The sequence below is a fragment of the Serinus canaria genome, chromosome 24 (assembly GCF_022539315.1).
Source record: "Serinus canaria isolate serCan28SL12 chromosome 24, serCan2020, whole genome shotgun sequence".
Taxonomy (NCBI): Eukaryota; Metazoa; Chordata; class Aves; order Passeriformes; family Fringillidae; genus Serinus; species Serinus canaria.
The window spans coordinates 4,573,762-4,581,605 of NC_066337.1; positions in this window are offsets into that span (position 1 = coordinate 4,573,762).

Here is a 7,844-nt window from a genome sequence, read left to right on the forward strand (position 1 = left end):
AATCCCATTTTTTGGTTTCAAAAGAAACAACAGTGCTGTCATCTAGGAAATAATTTTAAAAAATCCAAAATATTCTGGGAAGTGTTTGATCCTCTGCAGGTTGGAGTGGATGAGGCTGCTGGAAAACAGCACAGTGATTTAAAACATTGCTGAAAAATTTATGGCTTAGAAATATCTGAGAGTGTGAAACCTTCCCTTCTCATTTAAAAAAAATATAAATTCCATTTTTGGTTTCAATACCCCAAAAAGAAACAACAGTGCTGTCATCTAGGAAATAATTAAAAAAAAAAGACAAAATATTCTGGGAATTGTTTGATCCTCTGCAGGTTGGAATGGATGAGGCTGCTGGAAAACAGCACAGTGACCTAGAACATAGCTAAAAGTCTATGGCTTAGAAATATTTTCCTTTCTCATTTAAAAAACAAAAAATAAATCCCATTTTTGATTTCAGTACCCCAAAGAGAGACAACAGTACTGTCATCTAATAAATAATTAAAAAAAAAAGATAAAATATTCTGGGAAGTGTTTGATCCTCTGCAGGTTGGAGTGGATGAGGCTGCTGGAAAACAGCACAGTGATCTAGAACATAGCTGAGAAATCTATGGCTTAGAAATATCTTCCTTTCTATTTAAAAAAACAAAAAAGAAATCCCATTTTTTGTTTTGATTACTCCAAAAAGAAACAACAGTGCTGTCATCTAGGGAATAATTAAAAAAAAATATATAAAATATTCTGGGGAGTGTTTGATCCTCTGCAGGTTGGAGTGGATGAGGCTGCTGGAAAACAGCACAGTGATCTAGAACACAGCTGAGAAATTTATGACTTAGAAATACCTGAGAGTGCTTTGTTCACATGTGATGGCCCCTCATTATATAATAATAATAATAATAATAATAATAATGATAATAATAATAATAACAATAACAATAACAATAACAATAACAATAATAATAATAATAATAATAATAATAATAATAATAATAATAATAATAATAATAATAATAATAATGCAGCCCTTCCACAGCAGCTTCCCCTGTGGAGCTCCAGCCTTTCTGCAGAGGCCTCAGGTAACTCTCCCAGGTGCCTTTGTGAGGTGGGGGTAGAAATGTTCCTGATCCTGACCCTGATGCCCTCAGGAAGAGAATCACATCCCTCAATTTTGCCATTTTTAACCTCTTTTCCTCACTTTGATTTTCCTGATGACATGGAGTAAGATTATTGATTTTCGACCCAGTTATTGAAAATATTTATCAAGCACAGGAATATCAAGTATAATCTGATTTAATGGGTTCTTTTAGGGTTTTTTAATCTATTTTTCCCTCCTGGACAGGGGAGGGGAGGCTGAGGCTTTGCTTTGCAGCAGGCCAGGGATATAATTATTATTATTATTATTTTTGTGGGGTGAGGAAGTGCTGAGCACCTCTGAAAACCAACCCAAACCTAAAAGCACTGATTAGAAAGTTTGGCTCGAGCATTTAGCCCGAGATGGCCGGGCTGATAATTGGATTTCAGCTCCATTACTGCAGCCATAAATCACCCTGCTGCAATCACTCCCTAATGCACCCTCAGCTCTCCCAGATTTCCTTTCCAGCCTCTTCCATCTGTGCCCTGAAACACCTCCAGTGGAGGTGAGGCAGCAGGGGGGGATGGAGCTGTGCCCCAGCAGCTCTGGGGGCACTGAGAGTTGGGCACTCCCACCCTCCAAGCAGTTTTGGGGTGTTGTGGAGCTGAGTTTGGGGTGTTTAGAGCTGAGTTTGGGGTGTTTGGAGCTGAGTTTGGGGTGTTTGGAGCTGAGTTCGGGGTGTTTAGAGCTGAGTTTGGGGTGTTTGGAGCTGAGTTTGGGGAGGTTAGAGTGAGTGAGTTTGGGTGTTTGGAGCTGAGTTTGGGGTGTTTAGAGCTGAGTTTGGGGTGCTTGGAGCTGAGTTTGGGGTGTTTGGAGCTGAGTTTGGGGTGTTTGGGGCTGAGTTTGGGGTGTTTAGAGCTGAGTTTGGGGTGTTTGGAGCTGAGTTTGGGGTGTTTGGAGCTGAGTTTGGGGTGTTTGGAGCTGATTTGGGTGTTAGAGCTGAGTTTGGGGTGTTTGGAGCTGAGTTGGGATGTTTGGAGCTGAGTTTTGGGTGTTTGGGCTGAGTTTGGGGTTGGAGCTGAGTTTGGGGTGTTTGGAGCTGAGTTTGGGGTGTTTGGAGCTGAGTTTGGGGTGTTTGGAGCTGAGTTTGGGGTGTTTGGGGCTGAGTTTGGGGTGTTTGGAGCTGAGTTTGGGGTGCTTGGAGCTGAGTTTGGGGTGTTTGGAGCTGAGTTTGGGGTGTTTGGAGCTGAGTTTGGGGTGTTTGGAGATGAGTTTGGGGTGTTTGTTTAGAGCTGAGTTTGGGGTGTTTGGGGCTGAGTTTGGGGTGTTTGGGGCTGAGTTTGGGGTGTTTGGAGCTGAGTTTGGGGTGTTTGGGGCTGAGTTTGGGGTGTTTGGAGCTGAGTTTGGGGTGTTTGGAGCTGAGTTTGGGGTGTTTGGAGCTGAGTTTGGGGTGTTTGGAGCTGAGTTTGGGGTGTTTAGAGCTGAGTTTGGGGTGTTTGGAGCTGAGTTTGGGGTGTTTGGAGCTGAGTTTGGAGTGTTTGGAGCTGAGTTTGGGGTGTTTGGAGCTGAGTTTGGGTGTTTGGGCTGAGTTTGGGGTGTTTGGAGCTGAGTTTGGGGTGTTTAGAGCTGAGTTTGGGGTGTTTGGAGCTGAGTTTGGGGTGTTTGGAGCTGAGTTTGGGGTGTTTAGAGCTGAGTTTTGCAGCTTGCTCAGCTTCCAGGAGGGATTTTCCTCTGCTAACCCACGTCAGTGAGAGGAAAAGTCACACAGAAAAAAATTGCACAGGCAAATCTTGGCTCAGCCAGGACTCCAGGTGGTTTTGACCTCAAGATCCAAAAGCTGTGAGAGTCCTGCTCCTCAATTGATTTATTTTTTTAATATTTTTTATTAAATTTAAATTTTAAAAAATTAAAATTTATCTATTTTTTAAATAGATCATTATAAACCCCTCACTCTGCACATCTTTTTCTCCACCATTAAATTCTGCCTCGCAGCCAGCCAGGCCTGGATAAATGCAGCACAGGGAGGTGGGGTGGGAATGGCAGGGTCAGGGAATTCCCTGGAATCAAGCACAGGGATGGCCATGGGAAGGAAGCACTGGCTCCTTTGGGATCCCTGCACTTCCCAGCTCCATCTCCACCACTGGCTGCAGAATTACCTTCAAGCTAATGTTATAATTTAGATATATATTAAACAGAATAGAGATGATATGAAGATAGGTAAATTATAGATAAAAATGAAAAATATATAAGTAAAAGATACCAATAAATAAAATGAGTAAGAAAAAAAATCAAAAAGTAGAGAGTGGTCAAAGAGGTGGTGGAGAGAGAGTGAAATAGAAATATATATAAGAAATATGAAAAATACAGGTAAAGATTAAAAAGAAAAATATTTTAAAATAGATTAATCGATATTTATATTTAAAGAATGGAATATTACTAAATATATATAAGATATCGGTATAACAATATTAAATGAGTAAAACGAGGTCTAAATAAAAATCTATATTTGTAAAATATAGTTTACATATGGATGTGTTATATGATTTTATAATTTTATATCTCATGTAAATCTTGCCAGGAAAGCCCAGCCCAGAGGGGTTTGGTAGCTGCACCAGGAGGGCAATTCCATGAGGGAATTTCTGATTTTGGTAGCAGCCTGTCCCTATTTTTACATCCCATGGGCCAGATTTTCCTTTCCTGTCCTTCCCTTGCAGCTTTTCCCTGCTGGCTGCTAAAGCAGAAGACAAAGGTAACAGCACCCTGGTGGCCCCCTGGGTCCCCTCACAATTAGCAATATCTCATCAATTAATCCCTGAAATCCCCAGCACTGCTGCTGCCTCCATGCTCCTTCCACAAACCCAAACCATTTCTACCACCAGAGGAGATGCAAAAATAGAGATGTTTATAAGAACGAGCACTTCAACCTGCTCTTTTCTATTTTTAAATGAATCTCTCTCCTGAGTTTTGCCTTTTTCCCTCTTTGCTGCCTTCAGAGCCTCCCCAAGAGCTGGATTTTGGTGCTTTCAGAGGAGGAATTCTTTCCCAAGCTGCCCCTATGTCACTGTCAGAGTGGCAGGAGGCATCACAGTGACCCAGGGACAGTCAGATCAGGGGTTGAAGTGCTGGAGCAGGAGCTCAGCAGCAGGAGATCTCCTTCCTGCTGGGCCCAGCCCTGCCAGCCCTCCTGGACATTTTTATCCACATCAAGAGGAGCTTTGCAGCTAGATTTAATCTGTTTCCCAGAAGCTGCTGGTGCTTTCATGTGAAACGAAGGGTTTGCTGTCAAGACAGGAAGGAATTTTTGGATTCCTGTCCCTGGTTTTGTCCGGAGGAATGGGAGCAGCTCGGTGTGGGATGGCTGGAACGGTTAACGCCGTCCTTCCAAACACAAATCTGCATTTCCCTTCACCTGAACAGCCCCCAGCCCCTGCCCCTTCCAAACACAAATCTGCATTTCCCTTCACCTGAACACTCCCCCAAGTACAACACATATCTCATTCCCTTCACTGAACACTCCCCAGCCCACAAATCTCCTCCTCACGGACACTCCCCCAGACCCACACACATCTCCATCCCTCCTGAACATCCCCCAGCCCCCACACATCTCCATCCCCTCCGAAACACTCCCCCAAGCCCACACACATCTCAATCCCCTCTGAACACTCCCACAGCCCCACACACATCCCATCCCCTCTCTGAACACTCCCCCAAGCCCCCACCACACATACTCCATCCCATCCTGAAACACCCCCCGCCCCAACCACATCTCATCCCTTCTGAACACTCCCCCGAGCACCCACACACATATCCATCCCCTCATGAAACAACCCCCAGCCCCAACAACATCTCAATCCCCTCCTGACACTCCCTCCGAGCCCCACACAATTCATTTCCCCACCTGAACACTCCCCCAAAGCCCCACACCACATATCCTTTCCCACGAACCACTCCCCCGCACCACACACAATCTCCCATCCCCACCTGAACACTCCACCAGCCCCCACACATCTCCAGACACGCTCTGAAACATCACCAGCCACAAATCTCAATCCCCACTGCTGATAAACTACCCCGCCCCATCCACACATCTCATCCCCACTGAACACTCTCCACGCCCCAGCCCCTCTCAGGAACACAAGAAAAGCAGAGCCAGGCCACACCTGAGCACTCAGTGCTCCCCAGGTGACCCAGCTGAGCAAACCAAAGGCTTTGCAAGGAGCCTTTCATCTCCTGCTGGGATCTCTTTGTGTGGATTTTAGCACTTTCTCCTCCTGGCCGAATTGAAGAATTCACCTCACTGACACCAACCTTTTCTTGTTGTGCCATGCTATTCATGAATTGTTCCAGTTCCAGGGTTATTTTGGCTTTGGCTCCATGCCTTTTCCTAAAATATTTGCCAAACAAAAGACAGGAGCATCTTTTTTTTTTTCCACTTCCTGTCTGTCTGTCTGTCTGGAGCTGTGTGTCCAAGCAGCTTCCAGCCTGGAGGATCCACCTGATAATTTATGAGGATGGGATGGTGTGAATCAAGAACTTGGCATCCAGAGGCTTGCATGTGTTCTAGTCCTGCTCCTCATAAATTGTCATTGCTGACCCATCCCTACAGAATGTAGGAACACCAAAATCCGTGTTTAAATCTCTTTAAAGTGCAGGCAAAATTTGGGCTTGTTTCATCCTGCCAGCCTCTCTCCCTCAGATAACTCAGCAGAGGGTGTCAAGAACTTGGTCTCACCTCTGATGAATAAAATCTTGTGACATTCAGATCCCCACTTAAAAAGAGCAGAGCGCAGAGGTAACATCAGAACCACGAGAGAGAAGGGAGATTCCCCTGCCCCCTCAGTAAAAACCAGATCAGGCCGTCTAAGATTGCACAAACTGACACCTCTCCCCTAAAAATAGCTGTCTGCACACTCAGTCAATGGGCTAATCCAATTGCCTGGACATTCTTGGGTGCTTTATCACTGAAATTGTAATAAATCCCAGCGAGCTGGATGGAGCTGCATCGAGTTCCACTCCAGGAGAACATGCTGGGAGCAGATGAAATCAGGGTGACATGATGCCATTGAGCTGGCAATTCAATGCCTGCCCTGTGCTGTCTTTAAAAGTTGGCTTGAAGGTCTCTTTAAAATTTGGGGGATTTTCCAAAAATCGCTGCTCCTGTCACATTTTGATTCACTGTTTCTTCCCCTCATTTATTTTAAATAATGAGCACATGGGGCCTGCCTGTAAATCCATGGAACTCTATTGAAAAATTATTATTGGTTCCAGACTTTGGACCTGCCTGATCAGGAATTTTGCAGTGAAACACGGAAGAAAAACTATCATGCATATTTTAGGGCAGCTGAACTAACACACTAATGCTCCCATGAGCTCCTCAGGAACATGCTTCCACAAACTAATACCCACCATTGTGCAGAAAAATTTCCTTAGATTTAGTTAACCCTGGTTTCTTTCTAAAGAAGTAATGGGATAAACCAATTTTAACTCTCCTGAGCAGCAACATTCCCCTTGACCACCTCAATGAATCCCCTCTCATCCCTGGTTTTCTGCATGTTTCAGATATTTACACAAGATGTATGAACATAAAAGGATTATTCATAACATTATTGTTTCTGAAACGAGGGAATGAAGCCAAACATAATCTGGTTCAATCCCCAGCTGATGTAAATATTCCTGCTCTCCTGGATGCTGTGCTCCCAGTCAGGAATTGCTTCCTGCAGGGATGGGAGGAAGGAGAGCACTGGGGAAAACTGGTGGGAACAAAACCAGGGGAAAACTGGTGGAAACAAAACCAGGGGAAAACTGGTGGAAACAAAACCAGGGGAAAACTGGTGGAAACATAACCAGGGGAAAACTGGTGGGAACAAAACCAGGGGAAAACTGGTGGAAACATAACCAGGGGAAAACTGGTGGGAACAAAACCAGGGGAAAACTGGTGGGAACAAAATCAGGGGAAAACTGGTGGGAACAAAACCAGGTCGCCTGTGGATGGGAATTCATCCCAGAATTTGGCTCTGCTGCCAGGGGGGAAGGTGTGAGGAGGCTGTGGCTGTGCTCCCAGGTAAAGGTGGGGTGGAAATGCAGCAGCACAGAAAGGAGCCTGGCCCAGCTCCCTGGATAAGAACCCAGAGCCCTTTCTCAGCTCCAGCCCAGGAATTGCAGATTGTGAGGTTTAGCAGAGCCAGGCTCAGCTCCTGAGCCCTTCAGCCCTGCCCACCTCTGCCAAAGGCATTGCTGCAGGGTTTCAGTGAGCACAGGGGTCCCTGGGGTTGGGACAGGCTGGGGATGGGCAGAGCTGGGGGGGAGGGATGGGCAGTTCCACACCTGGCTTGTCCCCAGAGTAAAAGGGAGATGGAGGGAGGGAGGGACCTGATGAGAGAGATGATGAGGATGGAATGGGAAGCTGAAGGAGAAGAAGGTGGGGAAGGGGGACAATAAACCAGCAAGGCTCTGTCTCCTGCTCCCTGGGAAAGGGAAGGTGCTGGCCAGCATCAGCCCCTGGGAGCAGGTCACTGTCCCAGGGCAGGGACACTGGGGTGTCCTTGGGCCAATCCAAAGCTGCCCAGGGTGCAGCCCTGCCTCCCCTTGGGAGCCCAGCAAGCTCCACTGCACCTTAAACCATCCTTTTTAACCCCAAACTGAGAGGTGGCAGTGCAGGCAGCAGTGCTGGCACATTTTGAGGGAGATGCCACCCCTGTCCCCCCTCCACTGGAAGCTGCACTGCTGAAAATAGCCTTGGGGAGAAGCTCTGCTGCTGTCAGAGCACAGAGAGGAGCTCAGT